This window comes from Arachis ipaensis, chromosome B2 (genome assembly GCF_059453495.1).
Source record: "Arachis ipaensis isolate K30076 ecotype BB chromosome B2, ASM5945349v1, whole genome shotgun sequence".
Lineage (NCBI taxonomy): Eukaryota > Viridiplantae > Streptophyta > Magnoliopsida > Fabales > Fabaceae > Arachis > Arachis ipaensis.
The window spans coordinates 34,399,770-34,419,094 of NC_142437.1; positions in this window are offsets into that span (position 1 = coordinate 34,399,770).

Here is a 19,325-nt window from a genome sequence, read left to right on the forward strand (position 1 = left end):
GATTCTTGAAGCAAGAAAAAGTAGTGAATAGAAAGCTTGCATGAAAAAAAAAAAGAGAAAAGCAAGCAGAAAAAGCCAATACCCCTTTAAACCAAAAGGCAAGGGTGATAAAAAGGATCCAAGGCTTTGAGCATCAGTGGATAGGAGGGTCTAAAGGAATAAAATCCTGGCCTAAGCGGCTAAACCAAGCTATCCATAACCATGTGCTTGTGGCGTGAAGGTGTCAAGTGAAAACTTCAGACTGAGCGGTTAAAGTTGTGGTCCAAAGCAAAAAAAGAGTGTGCTTAAGAGCTCTGGACACCTCTAATTGGGGACTTTAGCAAAGCTGAGTCACAATCTGAAAAGGTTCACCCAGTTATGTGTCTGTGGCATTTATGTATCCGGTGGTAATACTGGAAAACAAAGTGCTTAGGGTCACGGCCAAGACTCATAAAGTAACTGTGTTCAAGAATCAACATACTTAACTAGGAGAATCAATAACACTATCTGGATTCTGAGTTCCGATAGAAGCCAATCATTCTGAACTTCAAAGGATAAAGTGAGATGCCAAAACTGTTCAGAGGCAAAAAGCTAAAAGCCCCGCTCATCTAATTAATACTGATCTTCATAGATGTTTTTGGAATTCATTGTATATTCTCTTCTTTTTATCCTATTTGATTTTTAGTTGCTTGGGGACAAGCAACAATTTAAGTTTGGTGTTGTGATGAGCGGATAATTCATACACTTTTTGGCATTGTTTTTAGTATATTTTTAGTATATTTTAGTTAGTTTTTATTATGTTTTTATTAGTTTTTAAATAAAAATCACTTTTCTGGGCTTTACTATGAGTTTGTGTATTTTTCTGTGATTTCAGGTATTTTCTGGCTGAAATTGAGGGACCTGAGCAAAAATCTGATTCAGAGGCTGAAAAAGGACTGCAGATGCTGTTGGATTCTGACCTCCCTGCACTCAAAGTGGATTTTTTGGAGCTATAGAAGCCCAATTGGCGCGCTCTGAATTGCGTTGGAAAGTAGACATACTGGGATTTCCAGCAATATATAATAGTTCATACTTTGCCCAAGATTTGATGGCCCAAACTGGCGTTCAAAGTCAGCATCAGAATTCCCGGCGTTAAACGCCGGAACTGGCACAAAAGTGGGAGTTAAATGCCCAAACTGGCACAAAAGCTGGCGTTTAACTCCAAGAGAAGTCTCTACACGAAAATGCTTCAATGCTCAGCCCAAGCACACATTAAGTGGGCCCGGAGGTGGATATTTACGTCATTTACTCATTTCTGTAAACATTAGGCTACTAGTTCTCTATAAATAAGACCTTTTTGCTATTGTATCTTTACCTCATGACACATTACACGTTTCATTTTGTATCTTCTATGGCATGAGTCTCTAAACCCCATGGTTGGGGGTGAGGAGCTCTGCTGTGTCTTGATGGATTAATGCAATTACTACTGTTTTTTTTCCATTCAATCATGCTTGTTCTATTCCAAGATACCACTTGTTCTTCAACCTGATGAATGTGATGATCCGTGACACTCATCATCATTCTCACCTATGAATGTGTGCCTGACAACCACCTTCGTTCTACCTTCGATTGAGTGTGTATCTCTTGGATTCCTTGATCAGAATCCTTGTGGTATAAGCTAGAATCCATTGGCGGCCATTCTTGAGAGTCCGGAAGGTCTAAACCTTGTTTGTGGTATTCTGAGTAGGATTCAAGGATTGAATGACTGTGACGAGCTTCAAACTCGCGAGTGTTGGGCGTTAGTGACAGACGCAAAAGAATCACTGGATTCTATTCCGACATGATCGAGAACTGACAGATGATTAGCCATGCTGTGACAGAGTGCATTGAACATTTTCACTGAGAGGACGGGAGGTAGCCATTGACAACGGTGAAACCCAACATACAGCTTGCCATGGAAGGAGCCTTGCGTGCTTGAAGAAGAAGATAGTAGGAAAGCAGAGATTCAGAAGATGGAGCATCTCCAAAACCTCAACCTGTTCTCCATTACTGCAAAACAAGTATTTATTTCATGTTTTTCTACTTTTTACAATTAAATCTCAGAATTGTTGATATCCTGACTAAGAGTTACGAGATAACCATAGCTTGCTTCAAGTCGACAATCTCCGTGGGATCGACCCTTACTCACGTAAGGTATTACTTGGACGACCCAGTGCACTTGCTGGTTAGTTGTGCGGAATTACAAAAGTGTGATTGTGATTTCGTGCACCACTAAGGCACCCTATTCTTGAATATACTCCTACTAGTTTGGAGGAGTGAAGAAGAAACATCTCGAACAACTAAATCTATCAAATATTTGTTGCATGAAATAAAATCCTAAGTTTCATGGATGGTTATTTTGGATATAACCAAATTTTCATTGCTGAGTAGGATGTATTGAAAATAGCTTTTCGATGTCTTGGTGCTTTGGGTACTTACAAATGGTAATGATGCCATTTGGTTGAAAAATGCTGGGGTAATATATCAAAGAGCAATGAATACAGTTTTTCATGATTTTATTGGTAGGTTTATGGAAATTTATATCAATGATGTGATGGTTAAGTCATCTTCGATAGATCAGCATATTGAACACTTACAAAAAGCTTTCGATATTATGCGTAAGAAGGGGCTCAAAATGAATCCTTTGAATTGTGCTTTTTGGTGTGTCTAGTGAAAATTTCTTGGGATTTATGGTTCAAAAAAAGGGATAGCAATCAATCAAGCAAAAGCTAAAGCTATTATGGGGCTGCGACTTCCAAAAAATAAGAAAGAAGTTCAATCTTTTTTAAGGAAAGTGAATTTCTTGTCCCGCTTCATCTCAAATTTAACAGTTTGAACTCGTATTTTTGCTCCCTTGGTAAAGTTGAAAGATGAATCCCAATATTTGTGGACTGTAGCTCATCAAAATGCCTTTGATTCGATCAAGGTTTATTTGTCGAAGGCTCCTATTATGGCAATTGTTTGACCTACTGCACCATTGAAATTATATATATCAGCGTCAACTACAACCATTGGTTGTATGTTGGCTCAAGATAATGAGAAGGGTAATAAAATGGCCATACATTATTTGAGTCGAGTATTAACTTATGTTAAATCTTGATATTCCTCTATTGAAAGGTTATGCTTATCTCTTTATTATGCTTGTGTAAAACTCAAATGTTATACGACTACTAAAATAGTTCAAGTTATATCCAAAAAACATCTAGTAAAATATATGTTGTCCTTTCCACTTTTGCATGGTCGAATAGGAAAGTAAATGCTTACTTTAATTGAATTTGATTTACATTATATTCTAGCCAAGGCTATGAAAGATCATGTCATTACAAACTTGTTGGTCGATCGACCAGGTAGTCTAAATGGCCAGGGGAAAATTAAAGCCATGGAAACTGTATTTCGATGGATCGAAACACAAGGATAGTACCAGAGTTGGTATTTTGATTATATCTCTAAATGGTATCCCATCGAAGTTTTTTTTGAATTGAAGTATTCTTTTTTCTAATAATGTGGTTGAATACAAATCGCCGGTACTTGGCTTAGAGGTTTTTTTTAGTAAAGGAGCACAAGGTGTTGAGATACTAGGAGATTATCATTTGGTTTTGACATGGGTATCGAAAAAGTTTAGATGCACTAATGAAGTTTTGCAAAGATATTTGTTTGCACCATGGGAATTACTATAATCTTTTTAATGTGTTTCATTGATTCATATTCCCAGGATCCTTAATGAGAAGGCAAATGAGTTGGCTAATATTACACCAAAATACAAGATCTCTTCTTATACATTAGATAATTTGGTGAAAGTGCAACAAATTTTAGTGCCTTTTGGAAAGAGGGAAGTGATAGTGATCAATATGTGGGATGATGATGATTGGAGAAAATCAATTGCTACATATTTTAAAGATCCAAGTAACCAAGTAGATTGAAAATTAAAGTTGCAACCTATGTATTTTGTATTAATAGGAGATGATTTGTATACGAAAAATATTAATGGGAACCCTATGAGATGCCTAGGTAAGTCTAAAGCTATGATCACTTTGGGAGAGGTACACGAGGGGATTTATGGAGCCCATCAAGCTGGGAAAAGAATAAAATGGTCTCTTCAATGTGATCAGGTCAATCATGAAAAAGGATTATATTCAATATGCTAAGTCTTGCTTAGAAGATCAAAAGCATGGGTCAATACAACAAGTGCCAGCATCAGAATTGCATCAATTATTAAGCGATGGCCTTTTTCTCGTCTCTGCCCCCAGATTTGCTCCCCATTCCCGACCTTGCCCCCAATCCCTGCCACGGGGAATATTCCCCCAATTCCCATTCTCCATGTGGCCTATTCTCCAATATTGATAATTTATATGAAAAGTCTAATAAAAAATAAAAAAAATAAAAAAACATTATTACAACATACATGGACGCAACCACGCAACAATGAATAGGAGAAAGGACGCCGCGATTAGAGACAACAAGGCAGTGAGGGGGTGACAGCACGATGAGCACTGAGTAAGTGTGGCGAGGGGTACGGTTGTGACGCTATGGGAGATTAGGATTCGAGAGTTCTAGCCTTTTGGGGTGACTAGGGAGTGGGACGGTGCAATGTTAGTGTTATAGAGAGAAGGAAATATACTTTTGAAATTAGAGCTAGGTTTTTTAATATATATATATATATATATATATACATGGTATGTGAAATGACTAAAAAATTTATATTAGAAATAAATTATTAAGGGTATTTAAGTAGATTTAATACTTCGGAGATTAGCAGAGAGGGGACGGGGATCCCTGCTTCCATCCCCACACCTGCCTCGGGAGAATTTTGCCTCCTTCCCCATCCCTGCGTAGAAAATTTCCCATTTTCGGGTCTCCGTTTGAAGTAGACCCCACGGGAATCGTTGCCCTTCGGGAAGTTTTGTCATCCCTAATGGGCTTTATATTTAATTCGGTTGATCCATTCCCCATCATCGAGAGGGCATAAATTCATTTTAGTGGCGATGGACACTACAAGAAATTTATTGAATTCTGTCGAATTTACCAAAAATATATGCCGGTAATTTGTTTACCGTCAGATTTAGCATCAGAATAAATTCGATGGTATAAACCTCGCCGGTAATTGTTTACCGGCAAATTTTTTCATCCGTCGCTAATTACCGTTGGAAAATTTTGCCGGTAACTTTTACCATAGGATTTATCCATATTATTTACTAATAATTAAATTAATAACTACCGAAGAATTTAACCCACAGTAAATCTGCCGGTAAACTTAAATTTTATATTTCTTTAAATAATCCAATTCAATCCAATTCAATTTCAAACAGTGCAGTTTAGATTGGACGTGCGATTTTTAAATAATAATTTTAACAACAAGAAATAAGTCTTAATACAAACATAAATCTAACAAAGTGACTTGGACAAAAGCGTTAGTTACACTCATTGTAGCAACATAATGTAATTCAATATTATGGAAACTTATGCGAAAGACATTATATTCATTGGGAGAAAAAAAAATACTTGATACACTTGCAATGGAGACTAATAGGGGAAACAAAGAAATTGAAGCTTAAATTCAAGAAATTATATCATGAGATTCTTCAACTTAGCTTGAAGATTGACGAACTTGTACCACTTAGCACAAAACAAGTAAAGCACAAAATCAAAAGCAGGTAAGCTAACAAAGAGGAAGAAGAACCTATCCATATGACTAGTTTCAAGTTCTAAGGAATCTACCCTCCATTGGAGCCCTTGCTTGTGATCCCCATCACCATATTAACCAGCATGCTATTAAATAAACTAGAACCATATTTAATTAAATAGACTTAAAGAAACAAGAACAATAGATATAAAACAAGACAAAAAAATTAGAGAAGATTTAACAAAAATTAAATGCAACAACCCATAATCTTAGCAACTATTATATATCTAAATCAAAATCATTATACACTCAAAAGAATTGGATACTTCATCATAATTTTAATCTAAAAATGCCACGAAGCTAAAAATAGCAGAGTTATACAATTACCTAGTAACAAAGGGAGTTTTGAAGAATTAAACAATGACAGTTGAAAATAGAAGAGTTAAACAAACACATGAGGTATTGAACAAATTTGATGAGTTATTATAGGCTAAACGTGAATCGAAAGCTTGGTTGCAAGGAAAATCGGAAAGAGATCCTGAAGAGAGAAATTAGGGTTTAGTGTTTAATTACTCTAAACTAATTAGTTAGTGAGCTACCAGGAAACAATGGTGGGACGGAGGACTTTTCTGGCGTAATGGCAGCACGAATGGTGCACTTGCTCTAGTGGTGACCAACTGACAAGCTGGATTAGATTTTTTTAAATAAATTACAAAAAAATAATAGGGAGAGAGAGGAGGACAATCTACTTGGAGGGAGGAAGGAGGTAGCTCTGACAACACAGGGAGTAGCGGCAGCAGTGGCAGTGACGGCAGTAGAGGCAGGAGCGATGAAAATGGCCGTGATACAGTGACCAACGCAACGCAAGGAGCACCAGCTGAGTCCTCGCAGTCTTTGGACGCTGTTAGTGGTGGTCGATACTGGCAAAGGGGGCTATTGGAGGTTGTTTGGGAGAGAAAGATAGGGAGAGAGAGGGGCAGAGAGAGAGAGAGGAGAAGATTAGAGAGAGTAGTTCAAAAATGAGGGAGAGAGTGTTCGTGATTGAAATTTAGGACAAGATTACTGTCGGATTTACTGCAAATTAATCCAACGGTAACACGTTGCGAGTGACCAAAACTCAACTTTGCACTAACTAGGGTTACCGGCAGATTTATCTGTCGGTAAATTTGACGATAAAAGTGCGCGTCGATTCCCCCTTTTTTCCCTCCAATTATTACTAGTGAATTTACAATTGGAAAACTGAATCTGACAGTGATGAGCCAAAAACTTGATATGTTTGAATATTGGAAAGTGCACTAAATCTCTCCAAGTAATACCACAGTGAGTAGATATCTTTTCCACGAGGATTAAAGGATTAAATCAAGCAACTTCTAATTGAATCTTCTAATTAGATTGATCGAACCTTTGCAAGAGGAAGAATGTGAATCTTGAAACAATAAAAATCACTGAAGGAAAGTTTTTGATGTGAATGAATGAGTGCTTATGAATTTGAAGAGAGAAAATAGTGAATAAAGAATGTTAAAGGCTTCGGAGATGTTTAACTTTCAGAAAAGAATATTCTCATGTTTCATCATTTTGATTCATGCAAAAATGTGCTCACGACAAATCATATATAATCAAATTTCAACCGATTGACAATTCAATTTCTCTTAACGTAGTTAATCGCCAATTCCTTGGTCAACTAACTAAGAAAAGAGGTTAAGTACAATTCGGATTTAATGACACACAACTTTCAAAATACTATTCCTAGTCAAATTAAAAATTATGAGAAAGAGTTTCAAGCTAATTCCGATATTAAATTTTTCAAAGTAATAACAGAATCCAAAGATAGAATTAGAATATTTTCCAATACTTCTAACCATTAAAGATGAAGAACAAGACTCAATTTTGAAAAGTAGAAATGCATAAATCAAAATGAAAGAAACAATTAGATTACTAATCCATGAAAAATCAAACAGAACTCCTTACCATTTACAAAAGAGGCTTAGTTACTCATGATAAAGAAGAAAATAAACTAAAACTAATGATATACTGGGTGAATTCCAGTTCGGATGTCTGTGTTTTGTGAACCATACGTTCACTTATTTATATCCTAACTTCTATCCTAGAATTCAAATTTAAAAAAATAAATCTAACCTTATCTTTAGAAGGATAAGATAACTAAAAACAATAATTCAAATCTAAGCTAAAACTAAACCAAATCTTATCTTTCTAGAAGAAAGTAATAATCTTTCAAATCTTAAATCTTTTGAGTTGAATTGGAGCTTCCTGGGAAAAGACAATTAGCTGGCGTTAGGCTTGCATGATTGGCACCTAACTTGAAGGAATTCTAGACCACTGGGAATAACAAAATCACTTGAAGGTGGGCTCTGGGAGTTGGCGTTGGGCACCCAGTATGTTAGATCACTTGGAAGCTAGGCGCCAGCTTGAGGAGTTGGGCACCAGGGTCATTTTGGACCCCCTGGAGGTGCAAGTTAAAGCATGGGCGCTGAGCTTGGATTCCTCAAGTTGGGCATCAGGATTGAAGCATCATCGAAGGCATTGGGCTTCATGGTTGGGCACTGGGCTTGGAACTTGGGCGCCTAGCTTGGCGTCTTGGTGTCTTGAAGTTGGGTGCCCTTTTGTTGGTTTGCATGCTGGCGCCGGGCTTCAAATCCTTGAAGTCTGGCGCCAGCTTCTCTTCCTCTCCTGGGAGTTCTTTCCTTGTTTAATTTTTTTATCTTGATTTCTTGAAAAATAAATTCTGAAAACACAATAATCCTAAAACAACTCCAAACATATGATTAGATATGAAAACTTCATTAAAAATGTAAGAACTTTTATCTAAACCTAAGAAAACTATTCAAAAAGATATATAAAAAACACTAAAGATGCATAGGCATTAGACGGTAACCTTTTTATTCAACGAATTTATTGTCAAATCTGCCAGTAAATCCACTGGCAAACCCGTTGTTAATGCCCGATGCTAAATATAACGGTATTCAGTGTTTTTCTTCTAGTGTCACTATTTTACTAAATGGGACAAGATTGTACCTTTAGTTGATGTTAATCAAAGTGTTGTTATTGATTTTTATCGAGGAGAGTATTATTCAACACTTTGGTATTCCTCAAAAAATAAGCACAGATAGGGTAACCATGTTTATTGATTGAAACATTAGTAACTTTGCAACTTCTAGGGGGATAAAAGTAGTGGTGTCGACACCATATTATGCCCATACAAATGGCCAGTCGAAGCGGTGAAAGAACTGAAGATTGATGGTTTAGAAGTTATAGTAAAATCTCGTTGCAAGTATAGTTTCTAAACCAACAAAAGTCCTTTCATACAAATGTTTTGGTTGTCACAAGTAACAAACCCCTTTAAAATTGATAACCGAGTATTTAAACCTCGGGTCGTCTTCTCAAGGAATTGCAGGGAAGTATGTTCTTATTATTGGTTATGAAGATTGTAAATTGGGGTTTTGAAGGTAGGGAGTGGTGCACGAATTGTGAATCACACTTTTCACAACTCGTACCACTAACCAGCAAGTGCACTGGGTCATCTAAGTAATACCTTACGTGAGTAAGGGTCGATCCCACGAAGATTGTTGGTTTAAAGCAAGCTATGGTTATCTTGCAACTCTTAGTCGGGATATTAATTTGTGGTTATCAGTTGACTTGCAAATGAACAAGAGAGCATGAATTAAAGGTTACTTGTTATGCAGTAATGGAGAATATGTTGGGGTTTTGGAGATGCTTTGTCTTCTGAATTTCAACTTTTCTCTTGTATTCCTCTTCCCTCATGCATCCAAAAGTGCAAGGTTCCTTCCATGGCAAGCTGTGTGTTGGTGGATCACCGTTGTCAATGGCTACCATCCGTCCTCTAAGTGAAAAGGGTCCACGTGTGCTGTCACTACACGGCTAATCATCTGTCGGTTCCCACTCATGCTGGAATAGGATCTATTGATCCTTTTGCGTCTGTCACTACGCCCAACACTCGCGAGTTTGAAACTCGTCACAGCCATCCAATCCCAGAATCCTACTCGGAATACCACAGACAAGGTTTAGACTTTCCGGATTCTCATGAATGCCGCCATCAATCTAGCTTATACCACAAAGATTCTGATTAAGGAATCTAAGAGATACTCATTCAATTTGATGTAGAATGGAGGTGGTTGTCAGACACACGTTCATGGATTGAGGAAGGTGATGAGTGTCACGGATCATCACCTTCTCTATAATTAAGCGTGAATGAATATCTTAGATAGGAACACGCATGTTTGAATGGAAAACAGAAATAGTTGCATTAATTCATCGAAACACAGTAGAGCTCCTCACCTCCAACAATGGAGTTTAGAGACTCATGCCATCAAAGAGTACAAAGTTCAGATCTAAAAATGTCATGAGGTACAAAGTAAATCTCTAAAAGTTGTTTAAATACTAAACTAGTAACCTAGGTTTACAGAAAATGAATAAACTAAGATAATTGGTGCAGAAATCCACTTCTGGGGCCCACTTGGTGTGTGCTGGGGCTGAGACTTAAGCTTCTCACGTGCCTGGGCTGTTTTGGGCGTTCAACGCCAGGTTGTAACCTGTTTCTGGCGTTGAACTCCAACTTGTAACTTGTTTCTGGCGCTGGACGCCAGACTGCAACATGGAACTGGCGTTGAACGCCAGTTTACGTCCTTTATCCTTGAGCAAAGTATGGACTATTATATTACTGGAAAGCCCTGGATGTCTACTTTCCAACACAATTGGAAGCGTGCCAATTGAACTCCTGTAACTCCAGAAAATCCATTCCGAGTGCTGAGAGGTCAGAATCTAACAACATTAGCAGTCCTTTTTCAGCCTGAATCAGATTTTTGCTCAGCTCCCTCAATTTCAGCCAGAAAATACCTGAAATTACAGAAAAATACACAAACTCATAGTAAAGTCCAGAAATATGAATTTTTCCTAGAAACTAATGAAAATATACTAAAAACTTAACTAAAACATCCTAAAAACTACATGAAATTAACCCCAAAAAGCGTATAAAATATCCGCTCATCACAACACCAAACTTAAACTGTTGCTTGTCCCCAAGCAACTAGACAAATAAAATAGAATACAAATAAGTCACGAAGCAATAATATCTCAGAGTTTTTGAGTGAAGCTTAGATTCTAATTAAATGAGCGGGACTAGTAGCTTTTTGCTTCCGAACAGTTTTGGCATCTCACTTTATCCATTGAAGCTCAGAATGATTGGCATCTATAGGAACTTAGAATTTATATAGTGTTATTGATTCTCCTAGTTCAGTATGTTGATTCTTGAACACAGCTACTTTTATGAGTCTTAGCCGTGGCCCTAAGCACTTTGTTTTCCAGTATTACCACCTGTTCCGAGGGTTACCTGAAACTGGAGGTCGATCTCGGATGAGATCTTCGGTACTGGTCGGAGAGGATGTGTCCGGCTGGCTGGTGGCGGCCGGAGCTGCTATGTCCGACTTGTTGGACTTGCTGCACTGCTGATCCTTGGCCCCCGGAGGGTGGGGGGGTACCTGCAAGAGACTCCGATGCTTAAGTTAGCACGGGTATTAAGCAGGTTTTATGTAGAATCAGAGTATGAGTTATACCTGGGTGCTCCAGTGTATTTATAGTAGTGTGGGCTGACCTTTCTGATAAGATAAGTTAGTTATCTTATTTTATCTTATCCTGTTTTGGATGAAGTCAGCTTATCTTCAAGGGAACTGCCTTTATCTCTATAGGCTGGGATTGCCTTTGGATTTGGGTCGTGTTCCTCTATTTGGGCCCTTTATTGGGCTTTCCTGTCGATATGGCCGAGTTCTTTGTAACGAAGTCGGTCCGCTTGACCTTAACAGGTCGGTCGCTGCATCGTCGACCATCCCAGGTCGGATAGCTCGACCCAGGGTATGAACAGTGCCCCTGCTTGAGCTCGGTCTTCTTTGTCGAGGTCGAGTCCTTTGACTTTGGTCCTTCTCGTAGTGAACCCGAACTCAAGCATTTTGTCGACTTCTTTTGTAGCAGCTTTTGAATGTAGAATGTTTTCCTCTACAAGCGCGCGCTTTTATATCGGTGCTTTGGGAACGTGCGAGGGTTTAATGCCTTTTAATTTTAGCATTAATTGCCCCGTTTCTTTATTTTGATTTTGAAAACCCTGAAACGGTTTCTCTTCTTTCGCCCTTTTCATAACTTCTTCGCTTTTTTCCCTTCATTCTCTCGCTTTCAATTTTTCTTTGTGTTGCGGCGTTTGTTTGATTTTTCTGAAGCCTCTGCCTGGAGTTCGTGGTTTCGCGTTTTGGCCCAGCGACGTTTTCTTTTGCTCGTGTCTTTTCTTTTGCTTCGAGATAGTGATTCCAGATTTCGCCGTCTCTCTTCACTTTCCCTAAACTCTGCTGCCTTTTCAGGTTGGTACTAACTTTCTTGCTTCTTTCACGGCTTTTAGTTTTTTGGTGAAGCTTTTGCTTTTGCATGTTTTGAAAGTTTGAACCTTTTCGTGATTTTGCATTTGTTTGTCGCTGTAAATGCGTTTTTCTTGGCTTTCTTTTGTGTGTTCCTCTGGCATTTCCGTCGAGGCTTTATACGGTTTTTGTTTGTTGCTTCTGATTTTTTATTGATAGAAACTCTGCATTCGTTCCTTGCTTTGCTTGATTGCTTTTTGTCGCATTTCTCAAAAGTTCGTACTTTTGACGTTTTTCCATTTGGCGTGTTTTGATGTTTTGGGAATGCTTCTTGGTTGACTGCGATGACTCATGCTTCTGGAAATACTTGCTTGTTTGAAGTCTTTTTCTTTTTTGAAAGGTGCTGGGGTGAGAGTTGTACATTTTCCTGGAAACCTTGCTTTGTTACTGCCTCCAAAGAATACCCCAAGATTCTGAGGGTTTGAGTCTTGGGGTTTTCCTTTTCTGTGTGTTCACCTGCATCGTATTGAGTTGTTTTCTCCCTTGTCCGAGATGTTTTTAGTAATCCCATCTTCTTTTCTTACTTGTAGGATTAGTTGGCCTCATGTCTTCTCGCAATAACATTGTAGAGATTTCTTCCAGAGTTCCCGAGGGGATGTCCGATTGGCTGGACTCCCTTGTTTTGTTGTGTGTTTCTATTGTGGATGCTGAATTTTGCACAGAGCTGAGGAAGCGCCATAGGATTTGTGATAACCGTGCCCACGAGAGTGATTACGAGCTTGTTGCTCCTGATTCCGATGAGAGAGTTTGTTTTCCGACTTCCGTCGAGGGGGAGCGTCCCTCTTTCTATGCTTATGAATACTTCTTCAGCCAATTAAATGTTACTTTCCCTTTTACTGCTTTTGAAACTGACTTGTTGTGGTCCTGCAATATTGCTCCGTCCCAGCTTCATCCCAACTCCTGGGGTTTTATCAAAATATTTCAACTTCATTGTCAGGAGTTGGACATAACACCTTCTGAAACTCTTTTCCTTTATATTTTTGTCTCGGCCAAACCTGGAGGTTCCTCCAAAAAGAAAGCTTCCTGGGTTTCCTTCAGGTCGGCCCAGGGGCATAAAGTTTTTGCCATGTATGATGAGTCGTTTAAGGATTTTAAGAACTATTTCTTCCGAGTCCGTGCCGTTGAGGGGGTTCGCCCATTTTTTCTTGATGAAAATGATGAGCCTGCTTTTCCTCTGGAGTGGCAAAAGAATGTAAGAGTGCCACGTTACACATGGGAAATGCTTAGTGAGGTTGAGCGGGCCTTTGTAGTTGTTCTTGAAGATTTGTGGGGGAAGCCTCCCCACTTGGACACGAAGAGATTTTTGAGTGATCCATCTTTGGTTCGGGTTGCTTTGGGTACTGTCTGATTTGTTTTTATACTTGCTCTCGAGTTTTGCTTCTCCTGTGTTGTAACTTGTCTTTGATTTTTTGTGTTTTTCAGAGATGTCGAAGAATAATGATTCCATGAGGGCCTATTATAAGGATATTTTATACGCTTTTTGGGGTTAATTTCATATAGTTTTTAGTATATTCCAGTTAGTTTTTAGTTTATTTCCATTAGTTTTTAGGAAAAATTCATATTTCTGGACTTTACTATTTCAAAACTCGAAATGGCGTGCTTCCAATTGCGTTGGAAAGTAGACTTCCAGGGCTTTCCAGCAATATATAATAGTCCATACTTTGCTCAAGGATAGACGACGTAAACTGGCGTTCAACGCCAGTTCTCTGCCCAATTCTGGCGTCCAGCGCCAGAAAAGGATTAAAAGTTGGAGTTCAACGCCAGAAATGGATCCAAACCTGGCGTTGAACGCCCAAAACAGCCTTACGCACGTGAATTGTTTAAGTCTCAGCCCCAGCACACACCAAATGGGCCCCAGAAGTGGATCTCTGCACCACCCATCATAGTTTACTCATTTTTTGTAAACCTAGGCTACTAGTTTAGTATTTAAACAACTTTTAGAGACTTATTTTGTATCTCATGACATTTTAGATCTGAACTTTGTACTCTTTGACGGCATGAGTCTCTAAACTCCATTGTTGGGGGTGAGGAGCTCTGCTGTGTCTCGATGAATTAATGCAAGTATTTCTGTTTTCCATTCAAACATGCGTGTTCCTACCTAAGATATCCATTCGCGCCTAACTATGGAGAAGGTGATGATCAATGACACTCATCACCTTCCTCAATCCATGAACGTGTATCTGACAATCACTTTCATTCTACATCAGATTGAATGAATATCTCTTAGATTCCTTAATCAGAATCTCCGTGGTATAAGCTAGATTGATGGCGGCATTCATGAGAATCCGAAAAGTCTAAACCTTGTCTGTGGTATTCCGAGTAGGATTCTGGGATTGGATGGCTGTGACGAACTTCAAACTCGCGAGTGCTGGGCGTAGTGACAGACGCAAAAGGATAGTAAATCCTATTCCGGTACGACTGAGGACCTGCAGATGATTAGCCGTGCGGTGACAGCGCACCTGGACCCTTTTCACTGGAAGGATGGATGGTAGCCATTGACAACGGTGATCCACCTACACACAGCTTGCCATAGGAGGACGTGCGTGCGTGAATCAGAAGACAGAGGAAAGCAGAGATTCAGAAGACAAAGCATCTCCAAAACTCCAACATATTCTCCATTACTGCAAAACAAGTAACCTTTAATCCATGCTCTCTTGTTTATTCGAAATTCAACTGATAAATATAATTGACTTCCTGACTAAGAATTGCAAGATAACCATAGATTGCTTCAAACCAACAATCTCTGTGGGATTCGACCCTTACTCACGTAAGGTATTACTTGGATGACCCAGTGCACTTGCTGGTTAGTGGTACGAGTTGTGAAAAGTGTGATTCACAATTCGTGCACCAAGTTTTTGGCGCCGTTGCCGGGGATTGTTTGAGTTTGGACAACTGACGGCTTATTTTGTTGCTTAGATTAGAAAAAAAAATTTCTTTTTGGTTTAGAGTCTCTTATTATTGTTCTTGGTGATTGGGCACCAGTTTTATTAAAAATCTTTTTCAAAAAATAATTTTTCTATTAAATTCTGCGCCAAACTTTAAGTTTGGTGTTTTCTTGTTGATTTTTCTGTGTTTTTCAAAAATTTTAGTTTGGTTTTCTAAAAAATTTTAAGTTTGGTGTTCTTCCTTCATGTTCTTGTGTTCTTGTGAGTCTTCAAAGTGTTCTTGAGTTTTCCTTGTGTCTTGATCTCAAAATTTTTAAGTTTGGTGTTCCTTGGTGTTTTCCCTCCAAAATTTTTGAAAACTAGGAGCATTAGATCTAAAAAATTTTTAAATCTTGTGCTATTTTATTGTTTTTCTCTTTCCTCACTAAATTCAAAAATATCTTTTCTCTCTATTTCTAAAATAAATTTTCGAAAATTATTTTCTAAAAATTCATATCTTTTTTTTTTAAATTTAAAATCTTTTCCAAATCATATCTTTTTCAAAACTTCCTAACCACTTTCTCCCTCCTCAATTTTTTTGAAAATATTCACCTATTTTTTTTACTTTATTTTAATTTATTTATTTTCTAAATAAGTAAATAAATAAATAAATAAAAATAACATTTTTATTTTTTATTTGACATCATCTCCCTTTCTCTGTCATGGATCTAAGTGGAAATGAACAGTCCAGGAGGACTCTGGGGTCATATGCTAACCCTTCTACTGCTTCATATGGGAGTAGTATCTGCATACCCCCCATTGGAGTCAGTAGCTTTGAGTTGAATCCTCAGCTCATTATCATGGTGCAGCAAAGCTGCCAGTATTCCGGTCTTCCATAGGAAGAACCTACAGAGTTTCTGGCACAATTTTTACAAATTGCTGACACAGTACATGATAACGAAATAGATCAGGATGTCTACAGGCTGTTACTGTTTCCATTTGCTGTAAAAGATCAAGCTAAGAGGTGGTTAAATAACCAACCTAAGGCCAGCATAAGGACATGGAAACAGCTGACAGAAAAATTCCTGAATCAATACTTTCCCCCAAAACGGATGACACAGCTAAGGCTGGACATCCAAGGCTTTAAACAAGGAGATAAGGAATCTCTTTATGATGCCTGGGAGAGATACAGACAGATGCTACGAAAATGCCCTTCTGAAATGTTTTCAGAGTGGGTTCAGTTAGACATCTTCTATTATGGGCTTGCTGAAGGAGCTCAGATGTCTATAGATTACTCAGCTGGTGGATCTATCCACATGAGAAAGACAATTGAAGAGGCTCAAGAGCTCATTGATACAGTTGCCAGGAATCAGCATCTGTACCTAAGTAGTGACCTTTCCATGAAAGAAGAGGTTAAAACAGCAACTGCTGAACTCAGTCCTATAAAACAAGCTGCTGAATTCAATCAGCAATTGGACTTTCTAACAAAGCAGTTAGCCGAATTCAAAGATAGACTACAAGAGAAAAGGATGGCTAATATACATATGGAAGAACAGTTTAAGCAAACAAAGCAGTAGCTGTCAAGGCAAATAACAGAAGAATGCCAAGCAGTTTAATTAAGAAGTGGGAAAACATTAAATACCCCACCTCAAGGCAGCAAAAAGCTAAGAAATGAGCAAACCACCCAAAATTCACCTGAGGACAGTAAGAGCCCAGGGAGAAGCAATTTTGGAACTAAAACGCCAGAAATTTGGTGGAAGGCTGGCGCTGAATGCCCAGACCATGCTCAGGACTGGCGTTCAACGCCAGAAACAAGGCAGGACTGGCGTTCAACGCCAGAAATAGGCAAGGATCTGGCGTTGAACACCCAAAATGGGCAAGATCTGGCGCTGAACGCCTAAAATGGGCACAGTTCTGGCGTTCAGACGCCAGGAACAGACAAGGAGTTGGCATCTAACGTCACTCCAGTTTCTAACTCTGGCACTCAATTGCCAGTGAGGGATCAGACACACACAAAGGCTGAAAGCAACCCCACTAAAAAGGCTTCTTCAACCACTTCTGTAGGCAATAAACCTACAGCAACTAAGGTTGAAGAATATAAAGCCAAGATACCTTATCCTCAAAAACTCCAGAAAGAGGAGCAGGATAAGCAATTTGCTCGCTTTGCAGATTATCTCAGGACTCTTGAAATAAAGATTCCATTTGCAGAAGCACTTGAGTAAATACCTTCTTATGCCAAGTTCATGAAAGAGATCTTGAGTCATAAAAAGGATTGGAGAGAAACAGAAAGAGTTCTCCTCACTGAAGAATGCAGTGCAGTCATTCTGAAAAGCTTTCCTGAAAAGCTTAAAGACCCTGGGAGTTTTCTGATACCATGCATATTAGAAGGTCAATGCACCAAGACAGCTTTATGCGATCTTGGGGCAAGCATCAACCTAATACCTGCATCCACTATCAGAAAGCTTGGCTTAACTGAAGAAGTTAAACCAACCCGGATATGTTTCCAACTTGCTGATGGTTCCACTAAATACCCATTAGGCGTGATTGAAGACATGATTGTCAGAGTTGGGCCATTTGCCTTTCCCACTGACTTTGTTGTGCTGGAAATGGAGGAGCACAAGAGTGCTACTCTCATTCTAGGAAGACCCTTCCTAGTAACTGGACGATCCCTCATTGACATCCAACAGGGGGAAATAACCCTGAGAGTCAATGATGATGAGTTTAAGTTTAACGCTGTCAAAGCCATGTAGCATCCTGACACATCAAAAGACTGCATGAAAGTTGATCTTATTGACTCTTTGGTAGAAGAGACCAACATGGCTGAGAGTCTCGAATCAGAGTTGGAAAACATCTTTAAAGATGTTCAGCCTGATTTAGAGGATTCAGAGGACATGAAAGAGCCTCTGAAATTTCTTCTGGAAGAAGAAAAACCTCCTAAACTCGAGCTCAAGCCATTGCAACCATCCTTGAAATACGCATTTCTGGGAGAAGGTGACGCTTTTCCAGTGATCATAAGCTCTGCCTTAAATCCAATGGAAGAGGAAGCACTTATTCAAGTGCTAAGGACACACAAGACAGCTCTTGGGTGGTCCATAGGTGACCTTAAGGGCATAAGCCTAGCTAGATGCATGCACAAAATCTTATTGGAGGATAATGCTAAACCAGTGGTTCAACCACAGAGGCGGCTAAATCCAGCCATGAAGGAACTGGTGCAGAAAGAGGTCACCAAATTACTAGAGGCTGGGATTATTTATCCTATTTCTGATAGCCCCTGGGTGAGCCCTGTCCAAGTCATCCCAAAAAAGGGAGGCATAACAGTGATTCATAATGAAAAAAATGAACTGGTTCCTACAAGAACAGTTACAGGGTGGCGCATGTGTATTGACTACAGAAGGCTCAATACAGCCACCAGAAAGGATCATTTTTCTTTACCATTCATAGACCAGATGCTAGAAAGACTAGCAGGTCATGATTATTACTGCTTTTTGGACGGCTACTCAGGCTATAACCAGATTGCAGTAGATCCTCAGGATCAAGAGAAAACAGCATTCACATGTCCATCCGGAGTGTTCCTTGGTTGCTTTCTATTATCACGCCTGCGCCGCTTCCAGTTTTATTTGAGGAACCGTCCACGTAGAGATCACATTCTGTGGGAGTTTCCAGGGTATCTGTGAATTCTGCGATGAAGTCGGCCAGATACTGTGACTTGATGGCCGTCCGAGCTTCGTATTGGAGGTCGAATTCTGACAACTCGACTACCCATTGTAGAATTCTGCCTGCTAAATCTGTTTTCTGTAATATTCCTTTTATGGGCTGGTTAGTTCTAACCTTAATGGTGTGAGCCTGGAAGTACGGGCGGAGTCGTCGAGATGTTAGGATGAGAGTATAGGCAAATTTTTCTATTTTCTGGTAGTTCAGCTTGGATCCCTGTAGTGCTTTACTAATGAAGTAGACGGGTTGTTGCCCATTTTCGTCTTCTCTGACTAGTGTTGAGGCTATCGCCCGGCTTCCTACTGCGAGATATAATATGAGTGGTTCTCCTTCTCGTGGTCGAGATAGGATAGGTGGCCGTCCTAAGAACTCCTTGAAGTCTCGGAAAGCTTGCTCACATTTTGTCGTTCATTCGAACTGTTTTCCCTTTCTTAAAGTAGCATAGAAGGGGAGAGATCTTATCGCAGCTCCTGCTAAGAATCGGGATAGGGCGGCCAGTCTCCCGTTGAGTTGTTGTACTTCTTTGACACAGGTTGGGCTCTTCATGTTGAGTATAGCTTGACATTTGTCTGGATTTGCTTCAATTCCCCTTTCTGTGAGCATGAAGCCTAAGAATTTGCCTGCTTCAACTGCGAAGGTGCATTTCGCGGGGTTGAGTCGCATGTTATGCTTCCTTATAGTGTCAAACACTTGAGCCAA